The sequence below is a fragment of the Mesoplodon densirostris genome, chromosome X (assembly GCF_025265405.1).
Source record: "Mesoplodon densirostris isolate mMesDen1 chromosome X, mMesDen1 primary haplotype, whole genome shotgun sequence".
NCBI classification, from domain to species: domain Eukaryota; kingdom Metazoa; phylum Chordata; class Mammalia; order Artiodactyla; family Ziphiidae; genus Mesoplodon; species Mesoplodon densirostris.
Genome location: NC_082681.1, coordinates 78832315 through 78854384, shown reverse-complemented (window position 1 = coordinate 78854384; position 22070 = coordinate 78832315). Strand labels below are relative to the sequence as shown.

Genomic DNA, 22070 nt, shown 5'->3' with positions numbered 1-22070 from the left:
CAGTCTGTATATCTTCTTTGGAGAAATGCCTATTTAAGTCTTCGGCCCATTTTTGGATTGCGTTGTTTGTTTTTTTGCTATTGAGCTGCATGAGCTGCTTATAAATTTTGGAGATTAATCCTTTGTCAGTTGCTTCATTTGCAAATATTTTCTCCCATTCTGAGGGCTGTCTTTTGGTCTTGTTTATGGTTTCCTTTGCTGTGCAAAAGCTTTGAAGTTTCATTAGGTCCCATTTGTTTATCTTTGTTTTTATTTCCATTTCTCTACGAGGTGGGTCCAAAAGGATCTTGCTGTGATTTATATCATAGAGTGTTCTGCCTATGTTTTCCTCTAAGAGTTGAATAGTTTCTGGCCATACATTTAGGTCTTTAATCCATTTTGAGCTTATTTTTGTGTATGGTGTTAGGGAATGATCTAAGCTCATACTTTTACATGTCCCTGTCCAGTTTTCCCAGCACCACTTGCTGAAGAGGCTGTCCTTTCTCCACTGTACATTCCTGCCTCCTTTATCAAAGATAAGTGGACCATATGTGCATGGGTTTATCTCTGGGCTTTCTATCCTGTTCCATTGATCTATCTTTCTGTTTTTGTGCCAGTACCACACTATCTTGATTACTGTAGCTTTGTAGTATAGTCTGAAGTCAGGGAGCCTGATTCCTCCAGCTCCGTTTTTCATTCTCAAGATTGCTTTGGCTATTCGGGGTCTTTTGTGTTTCCAAACAAATTTTGAAATTTTTTGTTCTACTTCTGTGAAAAATGCCAGTGGTAGTTTGATAGGGATTGCATTGAATCTGTAGATTGCTTTGGGTAGTAGAGTCATTTTCACAATATTGATTCTTCCAATCCAGGAGCATGGTATAAATCTCCATCTATCTGTATCATCTTTAATTTCTTTCATCAGTGTCTTATAATTTTCTGCATACAGGTCTTTTGTCTCCTTAGGTAGGTTTATTCCTAGATATTTTACTCTTTTTGTTGCAATGGTAAATGGGAGTGTTTTCTTGATTTCATTTTCAGATTTTTCATCATTAGTGTACAGGAATGCCAGAGATTTCTGTGCATTAATTTTGTATCCTGCTACTTTACCAAATTCATTGATTAGCTCTAGTAGTTTTCTGGTAGCATCTTTAGGATTCTCTATGTATAGTATCATGTCATCTGCAAACAGTGACAGCTTTACTTCTTTTCCAATTTGGATTCCTTTTATTTCCTTTTCTTCTCTGATTGCTGTGGCTAAAACTTCCAAAACTAGGTTGAATAAGAGTGGTGAGAGTGGGCAGCCTTGTCTTGTTCCTGATCTTAGTGGAAATGGTTTCAGTTTTTCACCATTGAGGACGATGTTGGCTGTGGGTTTGTCATATATGGCCTTTATTATGTTGAGGAAAGTTCCCTCTATGCCTACTTTCTGCAGGGTTTTTATCATAAATGGGTGTTGAATTTTGTCAAAAGCTTTCTCTGCATCTATTGAGATGATCATATGGTTTTTCTCCTTCAATTTGTTAATATGGTGTATCACATTGATTGATTTGCGTATATTGAAGAATCCTTGCATTCCTGGAATAAACCCCACTTGATCATGGTGTATGATCCTTTTAATGTGCTGTTGGATTCTGTTTGCTAGTATTCTGTTGAGGATTTTTGCATCTATGTTCATCAGTGATATTGGCCTGTAGTTTTCTTTCTTTGTGACATCCTTGCCTGGTTTTGGTATCAAGGTGATGGTGGCCTCGTAGAATGAGTTTGGGAGTGTTCCTCCCTCTGCTATATTTTGGAAGAGTTTCAGAAGGATAGATGTTAGCTCTTCTCTAAATGTTTGATAGAATTCGCCTGTGAAGCCATCTGGTCCTGGGCTTTTGTTTGTTGGAAGATTTTTAATCACAGTTTCAATTTCAGTGCTTGTGATTGGTCTATTCATATTTTCTGTTTCTTCCTGATTCAGTCTTGGCAGGTTGTGCATTTCTAAGAATTTGCCCATTTCTTCCAGGTTGTCCATTTTATTGGCATAGAGTTTCTTGCAGTAATCTCTCATGATCTTTTGTATTTCTGCAGTGTCAGTTGTTACTTCTCCGTTTTCATTTCTAATTCTATTGATTTGAGTCTTCTCCCTTTTTTTCTTGATGAGTCTGGCTAATGGTTTGTCAATTTTGTTTATCTTCTCAAAGAACCAGCTTTTAGTTTTATTGATCTTTGCTACCCTTTCCTTCATTTCTTTTTCATTTATTTCTGATCTGATCTTTATGATTTCTTTCCTTCTGCTAACTTTGGGGGATTTTTGTTCTTCTTTCTCTAATTGCTTTAGGTGCAGGGTCAGGTTGTTTACTCGAGATGCTTCCTGTTTCTTAAGGTGGGATTGTATTGCTAGAAACTTCCCCCTTAGAACTGCTTTTGCTGCATCCCATAGGTTTTGGGTCGTCGTGTCTCCATTGTCATTTGTTTCTAGGTATTTTTTAATTTCCTCTTTGATTTCTTCAGTGATCACTTCGTTATTGAGTAGTGTATTGTTTAGCCTCCATGTGTTTGTACTTTTTACAGATCTTTTCCTGTAATTGATGTCTAGTCTCATAGCACTGTGGTCCGAAAAGATACTTGATACAATTTCTATTTTCTTAAATTTACCAAGGCTTGATTTGTGACCCAAGATATGATCTATCCTGGAGAATGTTCCATGAGCACTTGAGAAAAATGTGTATTCTGTTGTTTTTGGATGGAATGTCCTATAAATATCAATTAAGTCCATCTTGTTTAATGTATCATTTAAAGCTTGTGTTTCCTTATTTATTTTCATTTTGGATGATCTGTCCATTGGTGAAAGTGGGGTGTTAAAGTCCCCTAGTATGAGTGTGTTACTGTTGATTTCCCCTTTTATGGCTGTTAGTATTTGCCTTATGTATTGAGGTGCTCCTATGTTGGGTGCATAAATATTTACAATTGTTATATCTTCTTCTTGGATCGATCCCTTGATCATTATGTAGTGTCCTTCTTTGTCTCTTCTAATAGTCTTTATTTTAAAGTCTATTTTGTCTGATATAAGAATTGCTACTCCAGCTTTCTTTTGATTTCCATTTGCATGGAATATCTTTTTCCATCCCCTTACTTTCAATCTGTATGTGTCTCTAGGTCTGAAGTGGGTCTCTTGTAGACAGCATATATATGGGTCTTGTTTTTGTATCCATTCAGCCAATCTGTGTCTTTTGGTGGGAGCATTTAGTCCATTTACATTTAAGGTAATTATTGATATGTATGTTCCTATTCCCATTTTCTTAACTGTTTTGGGTTTGTTATTGTAGGTCTTTTCCTTCTGTTGTGTTTCTTGCCTAGAGAAGTTCCTTTAGCATTTGTTGTAAAGCTGGTTTGGTGGTGCTGAACTCTCAGCTTTTGCTTGTCTGTAAACGTTTTAATTTCTCCATCAAATCTGAATGAGATCCCTGTTGGGTAGAGTAATCTTGGTTGCAGGTTTCTCTCCTTCATCACTTTAAGTATGTACTGCCACTCCCTTCTGGCTTGTAGAGTTTCTGCTGAGAGATCAGCTGTTAACCTGATGGGGATTCCCTTGTGTGTTATTTGTTGTTTTTCCCTTGCTGCTTTTAATATGATTTCTTTGTGTTTAATTTTTGACAGTTTGATTAATATGTGTCTTGGCGTATTTCTCCTTGGATTTATTCTGTATGGGACTCTCTGTGCCTCCTGGACTTGATTAACTATTTCCTTTCCCATATTAGGGAAGTTTTCAACTATAATCTCTTCAAATATTTTCTGAGTCCCTTTCTTTTTCTCTTCTTCTTCTGGAACCCCTATAATTCGAATGTTGGTGCGTTTAATGTTGTCCCAGAGGTCTCTGAGACTGTCCTCTGTTCTTTTCATTCTTTTTTCTTTATTTTGCTCTGCAGCAGTTATTTCCACTATTTTATCTTCCACCTCACTTATCTGTTCTTCTGCCTCAGTTATTCTGCTATTGATCCCATCTAGAGTATTTTTCATTTCATTTATTGTGTTTTTAATCAATGCTTGATTCATCTTTAGTTCTTCTAGGTCCTTGTTAACTGTTTCTTGCATTTTGTCTATTCTATTCCCACGATTTTGGATCTTGGAAATACAATCTTGGATCATCTTTACTATCATTATTCTGAATTCTTTTTCAGGTAGACTGCCTACTACCTCTTCATTTGTTAGCTCTGGTAGGTTTTTATCTTGCTCCTTCACCTTCTGTGTGTTTCTCTGTCTGCTCATTTTGCTTATCTTCCTGTGTTTGGGGTCTCCTTTTTGCAGGCTGCAGATTCGTAGTTCCCATTGTTTTTGGTGTCTGTCCCCAGTGGCTAAGGTTGTTTCAGTAGGTTGTGTAGGCTTCCTGGTGGGGGGGACTAGTGCCTGTGTTCTGGTGGTTGAGGCTCGATCTTGTCTTTCTGGTGGACAGGTCCACGTCTGGTGGTGTGTTTTGGGGTGCCTGTGGCCTTATTATGTTTTTAGGCAGCCTCTCTGCTAATGGGTGGGGTTGTGTTCCTGCCTTGCTAGTTGCTTGGCATAGGGTGACCAGCACTGTAGCTTGCTGGTCGTTGATTGAACCTGGGTGCTGGTGCTGAGATGGAGATCTCTGGGAGATTTTCGCCGCTTGATATTACGTGGAGCTGGGAGGTCTCTTGTGGACCCGTGTCCTGAAGTTGGCTCTCCCACTTCAGAGGCACAGCATTGACTCCTGGATGCAGCACCAAGAGCCTTTCATCTACCCGGCTCAGAATAAAAGGGAGAAAATGTAGAAAGAAAGAATTAGTAGAAGAAAGAAAGAGAGAGAGAAACAAAGGAAGAAGGAAAGAAAGGAAGGAAGGAAGGAAGAAAGAAAGGAAGGAGGGAGGGAGGGAGGAAGGACGGAAAGAAAGAAAGAAAGAAAGGGCAGGAAAGAGGAAAGAAAAAGGAAGAGTGAATGGAAGAAGGGAGGGAGGGAGGAAGGAAAGAAAGAAAGAAAGAAAGAAAGACAGGAGGGAGGGAGGAAGGAAAGAAAAAGAAAGAGTGAAAGGAAGAAGGGTGGGAGGGAGGAAGGAAAGAAAGACAGACAGGAGGGAGGGAGGGAGGGAGGAAGGAAAGAAAAAGAGAGAGTGAAAGGAAGAAGGGAGGGAGGGAGGGAGGAAGGAAAGAAAGAGAGAAAGAAGGAAAGGAGGGGCGGAGGGAAGGAGGGAGGAAGGGAAGGTAGGAAAAAAAGAAAGAGCAGGTAAAGTAAAATAGAATAAAGTATAAAATATAGTAGCGTTATTAAAATTAAAAAGTAATTATTGAAAAAAAACGGACAGATAGAACCCTAGGACATATGGTGGAAGCAAAGCTATACAGAGAAAATTTCACACAAAGCATACACATACACATTCACAAAAAGAGAGCAGGGGGAAAAAATCGAAAATCTTGCTCTCAAAGTCCACCTCCTCAATTTGGGATAATTCGCTGTAAAAAGAGGAAAAGGGGGGAAAGTCTTAAATCTTGTCCTCAAAGTCCACTTCCTTAATTTGGGATGATTCGCTGTCCGTTCATGCACTCCACAGATGCAGGGCACACCAAGTGGACCGTGGAGCTTTAATCTGCTGCCTCCAAGGCTGCACAGAGAGATTTCCCTGTCTCTTCTCTGCTCTCACAGCTCCCGGGTCTCAGCCTTGGACCTGGCCCCGCCTCTGTGCGTAGGTCGCAGGAGGGCGTCCGTTCTTCGCTCAGACAGGACGGGTTTAAAGGAGCCGCTGATTCGGGGGCTCTGGCTCACTCAGGCAGAAGGGAGGGAGGGGCATGCAGTGTGGGGCGGGCCTGCGGCGGCAGAGGCCAGCGTGACGTTGCACCAGCCCGAGGCGCTCCGTGTGCTTTCCCGGGAAAGCCGTCCCTGGGTCCTGGGACCCCGGCAGTGGTGGGGTGCACAGGCTCCCCAGAAGGCGGGGTGGACAGTGACCTGCGCTCGCACACAGGCCTTGTGGCGGCAGCAGCAGCAGCCCCAGCGTCCCACGCCCGTCTCCAGAGTCCGCACCTTTAGCCGCGGCTCGCGCCCGTCTCTGGTGCTTCTTTAAGCAGCTCTCTTAATGCCCTCTCCTCGCGCACCCAGAAACAAAAGGGAAGAAAAAGTCTCTTGCCTCTTCGGCAGCTCCAGACTTTTTCCCCGGACTCCCTCCGGGCTAGCCGTGGTGCACTAACCCCTTCAGGCTCTCTTCCTGCCGCCAGCCCCAGTCCTCTCCCTGTGCTCCGACTGAAACCCGATACCCGAGCCTCAGCTCCCAGCCCCGCCCACCCCGGCGGCCGAGCAGACAAGCCTCTCGGGCTGGTGTGTGCCTGAGGGCACCGATCCTCTGTGCCGGAATCTCTCTGCTTTGCCCTCCACACCCCTGTTGCTGTGCTCTCCTCCGCTACTCCGAAGCTTTCCCCCTCCGCCACCTGTAGTCTCCGCCCGCGAAGGGGTTTCTAGTGTGTGGAAACCTTTCCTCCTTCACGGCTCCCTCCCACTGGTCCAGGTCCAGTCCCTATCCTTTTGTCTCTGTTTATTCTTTTTTCTTTTGTCCTACCCAGGTATGTGGGGAGTTTCTTGCCTTTTGGGGGGTCTGAGGTCTTCTGTCAGCGTTCAGTAGGTGTTCTGTAGGAGTTGTTCCACGTGTAGATGAATTTCTGATGTATCTGTGGGGAGGAAGGTGATCTCTGCATCTTACTCTTCCGCCATCTTCCTCCAGGGTCCTTCTTATTCTTTGTTAGTGTGGCGGACGAGGGTGGGAGTGCGCGCCACGCGAGAGTGGGAGGCAAGGGGGGCAGGCCGGGGAGAGGCAGGAGCCTTTGCAGCCACGCACGCCTTCTCTGTCTTGTTGTGTGCTTCGTGCGGTAGAGCGGGCGTGCGGCAGCGGCGGGGATTACTTTGCTGCTAGTTTCGGTTCGCGGCAGCGGCGGATGTAGTCTCGGCGGCGGCGGAGGCAGTAGCACTATGTCGGAGGAGCAGTTTGGCGGGGACGGGGCGGGGACGGGGTGGGGACGGGGCGGCGGCGGCAGCAACAGCGGCGGTAGGCGGCTCAGCGGGCGAACAGGAGGGAGCCATGGTGGCGGCGGCGCAGGGGGCAGCGGCGGCGGCGGGAAGCGGAGCCGGGACCGGGGGCGGAACCGCGGCCAGAGGCACCGAAGGAGGCAGCGCCGAGTCAGAGGGGGCGAAGATCGATGCCAGTAAGAACGAGGAGGATGAAGGCCATTCAAACTCCTCCCCACGACACTCTGAAGCAGCGACGGCACAGCGGGAAGAATGGAAAATGTTTATAGGAGGCCTTAGATGGGACACTACAAAGAAAGATCTGAAGGACTACTTCTCCAAATTTGGTGAAGTCGTAGACTGCACTCTGAAGTTAGATCCTATCACAGGGCGATCAAGGGGTTTTGGCTTTGCGCTATTTAAAGAGTCAGAGAGTGTAGATAAGGTCATGGATCAGAAAGAACATAAATTGAATGGGAAGGTGATTGATCCTAAGAGGGCCAAAGCCATGAAAACAAAAGAGCCTATTAAAAAATTTTTTGTTGGTGGCCTTTCTCCAGATACACCTGAAGAGAAAATAAGGGAGTACTTTGGTGGTTTTGGTGAGGTTGAATCCATAGAGCTCTCCATGGACAACAAGACCAGTAAGAGGCGTGGATTCTGCTTTATTACCTTTAAGGAAGAGTAGCCAGTGAAGAAGATAATGGAAAAGAAATACCACAATGTTGGTCTTAGTAAATGTGAAATAAAAGTAGCTATGTCAAAGGAACAGCATCAGCAACAGCAACAGTGGGGATCTAGAGGAGGATTTGCGGGAAGAGCTCATGGAAGAGGTGGTGACCAGCAGAGGGGTTATGGGAAAGTATCCAGGCGAGGTGGTCATCAAAATAGCTACGAACCATACTAAATTATTCCATTTGCAACTTATCCCCAACAGGTGGTGAAGCAGTATTTTCCAAATTGAAGAATCACTTGAAGGTGGCTCCTGCCACCTGCTAATAGCAGTTCAAACTAAATTTTTTGTATCAAGTCCCTGAATGGAAGTTTGACGTTGGGTCCCCCTGAAGTTTAATTCTGAGTTCTCATTAAAAGAAATTTGCTTTCATTGTTTTATTTCTTAATTGCTATGCTTCAGAATCAATTTGTGTTTTATGCCCCGCCCTCCCCAGTATTGTAGAGCAAGTCTCGTGTTAAAAGCCCAGTGTGACAGTGTCATGATGTAGCAGTGTCTTACTGGTTTTTTAATAAATCCTTTTGTGTAAAAAAGAAAAAGAAAAAGAAAAAGAGGGAGAGGACTCAAATCAATAAAATTAGAAATGAAAAAGGAGAAGTTACAACAGACACCACAGAAATACAAAGCATCCTAAGAGACTACTACAAGCAACTCTATGCCAATAAAATGAACAACCTGGAAGAAATGGACAAATCTTAGAAAGGTGTAACCTTCCAAGAGTGAACCAGGAAGAAATTGAAAATATGAACAGAACAATCACAAGTAATGAAATTGAAACTGTGATTAAAAATCTTTCCAACAAACAAAAGTCCAGGTCCAGATGGCTTCACAGGCGAATTCTATCAAACATTTAGAGAAGAGCTAACACCCATCTTTCTCAAACTCTTCCAAAAAATTGCAGAGGAAGGAACACTCCCAAACTCATTCTATGAGGCTACCATCACCAAAGATACTACAGAAAGATACTATACAAAGATACTATACAAAGAAAATTACAGACCAATACCACTGATGAATACAGATGCAAAAATCCTCAACAAAATACTAGCAAACAGAATCCAACAACACATTAAAAGGATCATACACCATGATCAAGTGGGATTTATCCCAGGGATGCAAGGATTCTTCAATATACACAAATCAATCAATGTGATACACCATATTAACAAACTGAAGAATAAAAACCATATGATCATCTCAACAGATGCAGAAAAAGCTTTTGACAAAACTCAACACCCATTAAAAAAGAAAAAAGAAAAGAAAACCACAATTTCCTCAGGATATATATCCAATAAATCAACACTATAATTATATTACTGCTCTTTTCCATTTGGCTATATACACACTAGATTAAACTATTTTACATGTGTGTACAAGCCCTTACTTTATGGGTACATTTTAAAGTGTAAGAAATATATTTTTGAAATAAAACAAATACAGGAGTTTTCATGGAAACAAATGCTTTAGCAATATTTATTAAGCTTCACAACACCCTTGTGACACACAATATTAGTTCCATTTTGCAGCTGAATGAACCAATTTAGCAGTTAAGTGATTTCTAATATTTCCTAGATTGGTATTAAAAATGAGAGTAAGGGGATGGGGAGAAAAGAAATTTGACTTTCAGTTCTCTGCTTTAGTTACCATAACATATTATCTATGGGACATTCTGATAACCACAAATAATGTATTAATATGAGCCTCAGGTTTTCCAAAAAAAGTTTAAAAAGTAAAACAAAGATCACTCATCATAAAATTGGTATTCCAAGGGAGGAAGTCAATAAAATTTTGGTGAACTGGACTAAATTGAAGCCATTACTTTGAAGTACTCCTTTTACTTTTACTTTTTAAAAGACCCACAGCTACCAACTGAGTTTTCAGCTTGCTAACAAGGATATAATGCTGGCCTACATACGTTATAATGGCCTCACTGTAAGCTCTATTTCATAGAGGTCTCTGTTGGTACATTAAACCTTCTACTTCCAGTTTTTAAAATAATCAACGAAAATGGAACTTCTGCAACAGTGGTATTAAGGAGCTCTTGGACCCCCTCTCCCCAGTGAAACAACCATTTGCCTGGAAAAACCATTAAAACAACCACTTAAGTAAGGTCTCTGGAAAGTGTCCTAAGGGCATACAGCAAATGGAAAAACATTTATTTTAAAAAAATCAACTGAATCTCAATAACAACAGTGGGAGTCTGTGGCATTTGAGCCATGACCTGTTCCTATCCACACCACCTCCATGTCATGGAAGCTACTCCAGATGAGTGCTGTCAAGAAAGTAGGAATTCGGGAGTGGGGTGGGGAGATGAGTGAAATATGTGATGGAGATAGAGAGGCACAAACTTCCAGTTATAAAATAAATAAGTCACGGGGACATAATATACAGTATAGGGAATATAGGCAATAATACTATATATAATAACTTTGTATGGTGAAAAGTGGTAACTAGACTTATCGTGGTGATCATTTTGTAATATACAAAAATATCAAATCACGATGTTGTACACCTGAAACTGATATAATGTTGAAAGTCAACTTTAATTTAAAACAAAAAGAAACTGGGAATTCCCTCTCCCTCCAGGTCCTAGACTCAGGCTGCCAGCCACTCTCATCTTTCCCAGATCTGTGTTGCAGAAGTGCTATTATTGGCAGGCATAACGAGAGGACTGGGTCTTCCTTTCCCCACTCAGTTCTCACTCTTACGGTAAGGGCTCTACCCCAGGGGTAACAGCTCAAGAATACTGGGACCCTGATCCCCTTCACCCAGGCTGGCTCATTTGGCAGAGGATGCAGGACAGGAGGGCATGCTAAGTAGATTAGGGGTTACCATCTCCCCAACATCTACTCATATAGTAGGGGTGTCACTGCAAGAGTAGCTGTCATGCTCCTGCCCCCAGCTGCAGCAGTGTGCCAGTTTCCACCCAGGGGAAGAAGTGGGCAACAAAGAAGAAGAGCTCAGCATTTCTGCCTAAGGGGAATGACTTTATTTGGAACAGAGCAAGGAGAGATTCCTACCTAAGGGCATAGTCAAAAACAATGGAGATCTTGCTGGTGAGCAATTAAGAAGGGGCTGGTACCTCCAAGATAGTAGTAGCAACAAGTGAAATAGCAGACAAGCCAGAAGTTTGAACAGAGAGAACCAGGGAAAGAGACAAGAAGAACAATTCTAGGGTCACACTCATCCCTGGGGATACAGAAGGCTATACATATGTTCTAGGCTGCACCCTCAGGAACAATCAGAGGGAAATGTGGGACTAGAAAGCATTCCTCAAGGCATACACAGATCCATCAGGAAAGAGCCTTGAGCCTGAGTGGCTCAAGGAGCTTATCAGAACCTCTGACCAAACATGGACTGAAAATTAAGCTATTCTGATCCAGGGGTGACAGTAAGGAAGCGAAGCTTAAAAATCAAATCACACTTCCAGTTTATGGCTCCACATGTAAGGAGCTTGGAAGTCACAACTCCATCCTAACAAGTAAAAAACTGGAAAGACTTTTAAAAATCAACAACTCTTCTTGGATCCAAAAGAGAGGTGAGGACACAAGGCAAACCACTACCCCCAAGATTGGGGAGACAGGCAAAAATACAAGGAGTTGACACTTAGCACAGGAGAGATTCACAAGTAAAAACTACCAAGGGCACCACTGCTAGGGCAGGAAATTGAGAACTGTAGTTGACAGACTGCTGGAGGTTCAGTGTGGACAAGTCTGAGAGTTAAAACTCCAAGAGGACATAGTTACAGGGGGATACCCACAATATCATCAGATTAATCTCCAGGAGCTCAACCAGATTCCCACAGTAAATATCATAGAAAAATCCCCCTGGGCTTTGGCAGGAAAAGGTAAAAAGGAACCATTTTGAAACAGCCCAAAGCGATCTGTTCTTAACAAGGCCTGCCCTAGTGAACCAGGGCCTAACCTCCTGGGGTATTATCAGAGACTAACTGACCTGGGGAAGAGAAATACTCAACCCCAGTCTACGCTAGCCATTCTGTACCACCTAAGAAGGGAGGAAAAAAATGAGAAACGTGTGTGAAGTTCACAGTTCAGAGGCAGAGACTCACGAAAAGACTGAAGACTAGTCATAGGACTACTGGCCTCTCCCTCCTCCACACCTAGCCACCACATTACTAAAGGCCTATTTACAGTAGTTCCATTTACCAAGTATATCAAATCCCATTACCAAGAAAAAAGTACAAGGCATACCAAAAGGCAAAAAACACAATTTGAAGAGACAGTAAGCATCAGAACCAGACATGGCAGTGATGTTGGAATTATCAGGCCAGGAATTTAAAATAACTATGATTAATATGTTAAGGGTTCCAATGGATAAAGTAGACAGGCAACATAAGCAGAGAGCTGGAAAGGCTAAGAAAGAAGCAAAAAGAAATGCCAGAGATAAAAAACACTGTAACAAACATGAAGATTGTCTTTGATGGACTTTTTAATAAACTTGACATGGCTGAGGAAAGAATCTATAAGCTAGAGAATCCTTGAAAACAGAAAAGCAAAGAGAACAAAGACTGAAAAAAAAAAAAGAAGAACAGAATGTCAATGGACTGTGGGACAACTGCAAAACGTATAATGTAAGTGTAATGGGAATACCAAAAGAAAAAAGAAAGGAACAGAAGACACATTTGAAACAATAATGACTGAGAATTTCCCCAAATTAATGTCCAATACCAAACCACAGACCCAGGAAGCTCTGAGAACACCAAGCAGGATAAATACCAAAAACTATATTATACCTATGCATATAATTTTCCAATTACAGAAAATCAAAGATAAAGAAAAAAGTCCTGAAACAAGCCAGAGGAAAAGAACACCTTATCTTAAAAGGTGCAAAGATAAGAATTATATCCAACTTCTTAGAAGCCATACAAGCAAGAAGAGAGTGGAGTGAAATATTTAGTACTGAGAGAAAAACAGCATCAACTTACAATTCTGTACCCTGTGAAAATATCATTCAAAAGTAAAGGAGACATAAAGACTTTCTCAGATAAACAAAAATTGAGGCAATTTGTTGCCAACAGACTGGCCTTGCAAGAAATGGTAAAAGAAGTTCTCCAGAGAGAAGAGAAATAATATAGGTCAGAAACTTGGATGTACATAAAGTAAGAGCATGGAAGAAGGAATAAGTGAACGTAAAATAAAAATTTACTTTTCTTGCCCTTAACTGATCTAACAGATAACTGTTCAAAATAATAATAAAAATGTGTTCAATAATGTGTGCATATTTACATATCATCTCTGTGTGTGTATATATATGTATATATAGAGAGAATAAAGTGAAATAAATGACACTTAGAATAAAGTGAAATAAATGACAGCAATGATACTACGGGTGGGAGGGAGGAATTTTCATATTATAAGGTATTCACACTACTCATGAAGTGGTGCAGTGTTATTTGAAAGTGTACTTGGATTAGTGGTACATGTATATTGCAAACTCTAGAGCAACCACTAAGAAAAGTTTTTTAAAGTATAACCTATATGCTAAGAAAAGAGCAAAAATGGAATCATATAAAATACTCAACTAAAACCACAAAAGGCAGAAGAGTGGAAGACAACAATAGGAAAAAAGAACAAGAACAACAAATAGAAGACAGTAACAGTACAATATGGTAGATATTAATCCAACTGTATCTATCATCATTTTGAATTTCAATGGCCTAAGTGCACCAATTAAAAGAGACTGTCAGAACAGATTTTTTTTAAATGCCTGAACTATACATTGTCTACAAGAAACCCACTTTAAATATAAAGACACATAGAGATAAAAAGTAAATGGATGGAGAAAAATATACCATGCTAACACTATCCTAAGAAAGCAGGAGTAGCTATATTAATTTCAGTTAGAGCACATTTCAATGTAAGGAAAATTATCAGGGATAAAGAAGGGCATTACATAATGATAAAGAGGTCAATTCTCCAAGAAAACATAACAATTCTTAACATGTATGAGCCTAACAACAGAGCATCAAACTATGTGAGGCAAAAACTGATAGAACAGCAAGGAGAAATAGATGAATCTACTATCATTGTTGAAGATTTCAACACCCCTCACTCAGAAATGGACAGACAGAGCAGGCACAAAATCAGTAAGAACATAGTTGAATGCAGCAACACCATCAATCAACGGGATATAATTGAAATGTACAGACTACTAGATCCATTCTTACCAAATTCATATGGAATATTCACCAAGATAGACCACATTCTGAGCCATAAAACATACTTTAAGAAATCTGAAGTATAGAAATCATATAATATCTGCTATCAGACCACAATGGAATTAAAATAGAAATCAATAATGGAAAGATAACAGGAAAATTCCAAAATATGTAGAGATTAAACAATACTCTAAGTAAAACATGGGTCAAAGGAGAAATTTCAACAGAAATTTTAAAACAGTTTAAATGAAAATGAAAACACAACTTATCAAAATGTGTGGGATGCAGCAAAAGCAGTACATAGAAGGAAATTTATAACATTCAATGCATATATTAGGAAATAAGAAATATCTAAAATCAGTAAGTTTCCACCTTAAGTAACTGGAAAAAAAGAGGAAATTAAATCAAAAGCAAGCAGAAAAAAAAGAAATAATAAGAATTAGAGCAGAAATCAATGAAATTAAAACCAGGAAGTCAATAGAGAAAATAAATGAAACCAAAAGCTGTTATTTAAACAACTGATAAAATTAATAAGCCTGTTAACCAGGCTAAGAAAAAAAGGAAAACACAAATTATTAACATCAGAAATGAAAGAGGGGACATCACTATAGACCCCTTGGAAAATTTAAAGAGTATTAAAAGGAATACTATGAACAACTCTATGTCCACAAATTTGAGAACCTAGATTAAATGGACCAATTCTTTGAAAGACCCAAGCAGCCAAAACTCACATGAAAAGAAATGACAGTCTGATTAGACCTGTATCTATTTTATAAATTGAATAAAAAATTATTAACCTTCCAGCTCTAGTCAAGTAAGAAGCAGGCATGGGGGAAGGTGCAGGAAGGAGGCTGGAGGGTGATGGACACAAGACACGTGCTGCTCTAAGGAGTTTGCACTTGACCCTACAGGTCAGTGTTTCTGAACTTGTATGGATCAACATTAAAAGAAAGAGCTGATTTTAAAAAAAAATTATTAACCTTCCAAAGTAGAATGCACCAGGCCCAGATGGGTTCACGGCTGAATTCTATCAAACTTTTCTTCCAGTTTTATTGAGATATAATTGACAAACAGCACTGTACAAGTTTAAGGTGTACAGCATAATGATTTGACTTACATACATCGTGAAATGATTATCACAATGATTTAGTGAGCATCCATCATCTCATATGGATATAAAATTAAATCAATAGAAAAAATTGTTTTCTTGTGATGAGAATTCTTAGGATTTATTATCTCAACAACTTTCATATATAACACACGGCACTGTTAGTCATATTTATCATGTTGTACATTAAAATCCTAGTACTTACTTATCTTATAACTGGAAGTTTGTACCTTTTAACTGCCTTCATCCAATCCTCCCTCTCCCTACTCCCCACCTGTAGTAACCACAAATCTGATTTCTTTTCCTATGAGTTTGTTTCTGAAGTATAATTGACCTGCAACACTATGTTAGTTCCCATTACAAAACACAGTGATTGGATATTCCCTATACATTTCAAAATGTTCACAATAAGTCTAGTTATGATATGTCACCATGCAGAGATATTAGATAGTTACTGACTGACTATATTCCCCATACCATTCATTTCATATCTCTGACATTTATTTTGCAACTGGAGGTGTGTACCTCCTAATCTCCCTCACCTATTTCTCTCCTCCCCCGCACCAAACCCTCCCCTTTGGCAACCACTTGTTTGTTCTCTGTATCTATAACTTCTGTTATATTTATTCATTTGTTTTCTTTCTAGATTCCGCATAAAAGTGAAATCTTACAGTATTTGTCTTTCTCTGTCTAACTTTATTTCACTTGGCATAATACTCTCTAGGTTCATCCATGTTGTTGCAAATGGGAAGATTTCATTCTTTTTATGGCTGAGTAATATTCCACTATGTGTGTGTGTTTGTGTATGAATGCAAATCTTTTACCTCCTTAGATTTATTCCCAGATATTTTATTCTTTTTGATGTGATTGATAGGATAGTTTTCTTAATTTCTCTTTCTGATAATTCATTGTTAGTGTATAGTAATACAACAGAATTCAGAAATACAACTTTTCTGAATTCACTGATGAGTTCTAGTAGTTCTTTGGAATTCTACAAAATATTTAAGGACGAAATTATATAAATTCTCTATAATCTCTTTCAGAGGATAGAAGCAGAAGGAAAACTTCCTAACTCATTCTATGAGGCCAACATTACCCTAATACCCAAACCAGACAGACATTAAAAGAAAATGAACAGACCAATATCTGTCATAAACACAGATGCAAAAATCCTCAACAAAATATTAGCAAATTAAATCCAAAAACAAATATTTAAAAATTATAGACAACCAAGTGGGATTTATCCCAAATATGCAAGGCTGGTTCAACATTCAAAAATCAGTTAATATAATCTATCATATCAACAGACTAAAAAAATCACATAATCATATCAGTAGATGCAGGAAAAGCATTTGAAAAAAATCAAATACCCATTCATGATCAAAAAATAAAAAACCTTCCATTAAAGTAGTAACAACTTGATAAAGACTACCTACAAATAATATACAGCTAACATATTTAATGGTGAGAAGATGGAAACTTTTCCAGTAATTCAGGAAAAAGACAAGGATGTCCCTTCTCACAACTCCTTTTCAACATCATACTGGAAGTCCTTGCTAATGCAGTAAGGCAAAAATGAGAAATCAAAGATATGCAGATTGAGAAAGAAGGTATAAAACTATCTTTGCTCACAAATGACATGATAATCTATGTAGAAAACTGACAAAGAGCTTCCCTGGGGGCACAGTGGTTGAGAATCCACCTGCCAATGCAGGGGACACAGGTTCGAGCCCTGGTCCGGGAAGATCCCACATGCCACGGGGCAACTAAGCCCGTGCGCCACAACTACTGAGCCTGCACTCTAGAGCCTGCAAGCCACAACTACTGAAGCCCATGTGCCTACAGCCCATACTCCACAACAAGAGAAGCCAGCCACCGCAATGAGAAGCACATGCACTGCAACAAAGAGTAGCCCCTGCTCGCCACAACTAGAGAAAAGCCCGCGTGCAGCAACGAAGACCCAACACAGCCAAAAATAAATAAATAAATTTTTAAAAAACAGAAAATTTACAAAAAAACTGAAAGAATCGACAAAGAAACTCCTGGAACTAATAAGTGATTATAGTAAGGTTTCAGGATACAAGGTAAACATACAAAATCAATAGCTTTCATATGTACCAGTAATGAACATGTGGAATTTAAAATTAAAAACACAATACTATTTATATTAGCACCTAAAAGATGAAATACTTAGATATAAATCTAACAAAATATGTACAAGATCTATTTCAATATATGAGGAAAACTATAAAACTCTGATAAATGAAATCGAAGAAAAACTAAACAAATTGAGAAAATTCCATGTTCATGGATAGAAAAATTCAAGATATCAATTCTTCCCAACTTGATCTATAGATCAGATGCAATCCCAATCAAAATCCTAGCAAGTTATATTAGAGACTGACAGAATGATCCTAAAGTTTCTATGAAGAGGCAGAAGACCAAATACCCAACACAAAATGGAAGGAAAAGAACAAAATATAGGACTGCTGCTACTTGACTTCAATACTTACTATAAAGCTACAGCTATCAAAGACAGTTCCTTATTACAGTAATCAAGATATTGGCAAAAGAAAAGACAAATAGATCAGTGGAACAGAATAGAGAGCCCACCATAAATATAGTCAATTAATCTTTGGCAAAGGAGCATAAGCAATACAGTGGAGCAAAGTTAGTCTCTTCAACAAATGGTGCAGGAACAACTGGACATCTACATGCAAAAAAAAAAAAAAAGGAATCTAGATACAGACCTTACATCTTTCACAAAAATTTTAAATTAGCTCAAAATGGATCACAGGCTGAAATGCAAAGTGCAAAACTATAAAACTTCTAGAAGATAACATAGGAGAAAACCTACATGACCTTGGATATGGTGATGCCTTTTTAGATATAACACCAAAGGACTTCCCGGGTGGCGCAGTGATTAAGAATCTGCCTGCCAATGCAGGGGACACAGTTTCGATCCCTAGTCTGGGAAGATCCCACATGCCATGGAGCAACTAAGCCCGTGAGCCACAACTACTGAGCCTGCGTGCCACAACCATTGAAGCCCGTGTGCCTAGAGCCCGTGCTCTGCAACAGAGAAGCCAACACAATGAGAAGCCTGCAAACCACAACAAAGAGTAGCCCCCACTCGCCGCAACTAGAGAAAGCCCACACGCAGCAATGAAGACCCAATGCAGCCAAAAATAAAATTAAAAATTAAAAAAAAGAATATAACATCAAAGACACAGACACAATCCATGAAAGAAATCATTGATAAGCCAGACTTCGTTAAAAATTAAAAACATTTTCTTTGTGAAAGACAATGTCAAGGGATTTAGAAGACAAGTCACAGACTCAGAGGAAAGATTTGCAAAAGACACATCTGATAAAAGACTGATGTCAAAAATGTACAGACTCTTAATAAAAAAACAAATAACCCAATTTAAAAATGGGCCAAAGTTCTTAACAGATATCTCACGAAAAAAGATATACAGATGGTAAATAAGCCTGTGAAAAGATGCTCCACGCATCATATGTCATCAGGAAATGCAAATTAAAACAATCATAAAATACCACTACACACCTATTAGAATGGCCAAAATCCAGAACACTGACAACACCAAATGCTGGTGAGAATGTGGGAGAACATAACTCATATACTGCTGGTGGGAATGCAAAATGGTACAGCCACTTTGCAAGACAGTTAGGTGGTTCCTTATAAAACTAAACACACTCTTAACATATAACCCAGCAATCATGCTCCTTGGAATTTACCCAAAGAAATTGAAAACTTATATCAAAAGCTGTCCATGGATGTTTATAGCAGCTTCATCCATAACTGACAAAACATGGAAACAACAAAGATGTCCTTCAGTAGGTGAATGTATAAACTGTGGTACATTCCAGATAATGGAATATTATTCAGCACGAAAAAGAAATGAGCTATCAAGCCAAGAAAAAACATGAAGGAACCTTAAATGTATTATTACTAAGTGAAAGAAGCCAACCTGAAAAGGCTACATACTGTATGACTCCAACCTATATGACATTCCAGAAAAGGCAAAACTTTGGAGACTAAAAAGGTCAGTGGTTGACAGGGGTTGGGGGGAGGGAGATATGAATAGGCAGAGCACAGAATATTTTTAGGGCAGTGAAACTATTCTGTATGATACTAAAATGCTATAATGATGGATACATATCATTATACACTTGTCCAAACCCACAGAATGTACAACAGCAACAGTGAGCCCTAACGTAAGCTATGGACTTAGGTGATTATGATGTGTCAATGTAGGTTTACCCTTAGTTTAAAAAAAAAAAAAGCATCATTCTGGTGAGTGATATTGATTATGGGAGAGGCTATGCATGTGGTAGGGAAGGGAGTATGTGGGAAATCTCTGTACCTTCCTCTCAATTTTGCTGTAAACCTAAAACTGCTCTAAAAAATTCTGTCGTAAAAAATCAAATCGCACTCATAACTGGGGAGGGGGGTGTTGGAGACTGTGCACATGCTCAAGACTGCCCACTCAGGCATGACCAGAGAAAGGACCTACTAGCTACCACCCCCTGGATGAATACAGGGCAAAATGATAAATTCACTGAACTGTGAAGATAGTCGTTAAGCCAAACACACATCCAACAGGAAAGAGTGAAAGTTGAACTGGCTTAAAACAACCTTTGACCAACAAGGGGCTTGTGTATCCAGATGCAGGGGTGAACCCCAGAAAATCATGAAAAGATAAAAACAGGAGAAAAAACTCTCAGCAGGGACATTAGAGGTCACATACTGTGAGAAAAACAGACTTCACAGAATTAGTCCAGTCAAGTGACCAAACAAGTAGATGACCAAACAAGCAATAAAAAGAAAAATAAGTTCCTGAAAGTGGGGGAACTGGTATCCAAACTTACTACAATATATTACCCAAAATGTCTAGTTTTCAACAAAATATTACATGCAATAAAACAGTAAAATGTGACTCATACACAAGAAAAGGAGCAGGCAATAGAAACTGCCTTTGAGAGGTCCCAGACATTACACTTACTAGAAGAATACTTCAAAGAAGCTACTGGAGGGCTTCGCTGGTGGCACAGTGGTTCAGAGTCTGCCTGCCGATGCAGGGGACACGGGTTCGTGCCCCAGTCCGGGAGGATCCCACATGCCACAGAGCGGCTGGGCCCGTGAGCCATGGCCACTGAGCCTGCACGACCAGAGCCTGTGCTCCGCAGCGGGAGAGGCTGTGACAGTGAGAGGCCCGCGAACCACAAAAAAAAAAAACAACAAAAAAAGAAGCTACTAGAATTATGTTCAAAAAACTTTAGGAAACCATGTTTAAATAATTAAAGGAAGGTAGGATAACAATGATTCATCAAATAGAGAATAAGAATATATTAAATGATAGAAATCATTTTAAAAAAAGTGGAAATTCTCGAGTTGAAAAGTACAATAACTGAAATGAAAAATTCACTAGAAGAGGCTCAAAGTTGATCTGAGCAGGCAAAAAGAGAAAACATAAACTTGAAGATAGACTGATAGTGATTATACAAATCTAAAGAATAAAAAAAGATGAGGAAAAAGAACAGTGCCTCAGAGAAATGTGGGACATCATTAAGCACACCAACATATGCACAATCAGAGTACCAAAAGGAGAGAAGTGAGAGAAAGGGATAGAAATAATGGTTGAAAATGTCCCAAATTTGATGAAAAAGAATAACCTACACATCGAGAAGCTTAAAAGGCTCCATGCAGTATAACACAAAGAAATCCATAACCAGACACATTATGGCCAAATTATTCAAAGTGAAAGAGAAAATACTGAAAGCAATAAGAGAAAAATGTTTCATCATGTAAAAGGGAATGATAGTAAGTAACAGCTGACTCCTCATCAGAAACAACGGGGGCCAGAAGGCAGGGATGACATATTCAAAAGGCTTAAAGAGAAAAAAAAAACTATCAACTAAGAATCCTATATCTAGGAAAAGTATTTTTCAAAATGAAGACTAAATAAATTACATTCCCAGGCAAACAAAAACTGAGAATTTCTTGAGAGCTTACAAAAAAGACAAAAGGACAGTCTCCAGGCTGAAAGCATGTGGCATCAGATATCAATCTGAATTCATAAGAAAAAAAAGTATTAGTAATTAAGTAGATAAATATAAAAAACACAGCATGATTACATATTTCTTCTCTTTCCTTTCTTATTTAAAAAGCACCTATATAAAAATCCATAAAATTTTACTGTTGGGCATTACATATGTAATAAATTTGACAATAACAACACAAAGAAGCACAGGTTGGAATGAAATTATAATTAGAGTAAGGAAATGACACCCGATGGTAATTCAAATCTATATGAATAAATGAAGAAAACCAAAACTGATAAGAAGGTCAATATATTTTAAAATTCTATAAATATACTCATGTTCTCCTTTTTTCTCTACTCTTCTTTAGAGTACATTAAGATTATATAAAGCAATAATTATAAGCATATATTATTGAGTTTTAAAATATATACAAAACAAAGAGAGAAGGGAATGGAGTTATATAGAAGTAAAGTTCCTATATTTTACTAGAATAAAGTTAGCATACACCCGAAGTACCTTCTAATAAATTAAGATGTATGTTGTTAAGCCCCAGAACAATCAGAAAGAAAATAACTCAAAGAATATATATTTTTTTTAATTGCTCAATAAATTTAAATGATATAGTATAAAATACTCACTTTTGACCCAGCAATTCCACTTCTAGGTATATACACAAAATGGAAAGCAGGGACTCAAGCAGAGTTATATATTAATCTTCATAGTTGCATTATTCACAAAAGCAAAACAGATGGAAACCCAAATGTTCATCACTTGATGAATGGATAAACAAAATGTGGTAAATCCATAAAACAGAATATTATTCATCCATAAAAGGCAACGAAATACTAATACATGCTACAACATGGATGAACCTGAAAACATTATGCTAGGTAAAATAAGCCAATCAAAAAAGAAAAATAGGGCTTCCCTGGTGGCGCTGTGGTTGAGAGTCTGCCTGCCGATGCAGGGGACACAGGTTCGTGCCCCAGTCCGGGAAGATCCCACATGCCACGGAGTGCGT

General features: G+C 39.2%; 1 protein-coding gene and 1 pseudogene across 1 annotated transcript in view; one reads left to right on the top strand and one right to left on the bottom strand.

Annotated features, from left to right (window-relative positions):
* The window catches only part of TEX11 (testis expressed 11), a 378612-nt gene that overhangs the window by 211789 nt on the left and 144753 nt on the right, over positions 1-22070 (bottom strand). The window lies entirely within an intron of this gene.
* Positions 6975-8193, top strand: LOC132482022 (heterogeneous nuclear ribonucleoprotein D0-like; annotated as a pseudogene).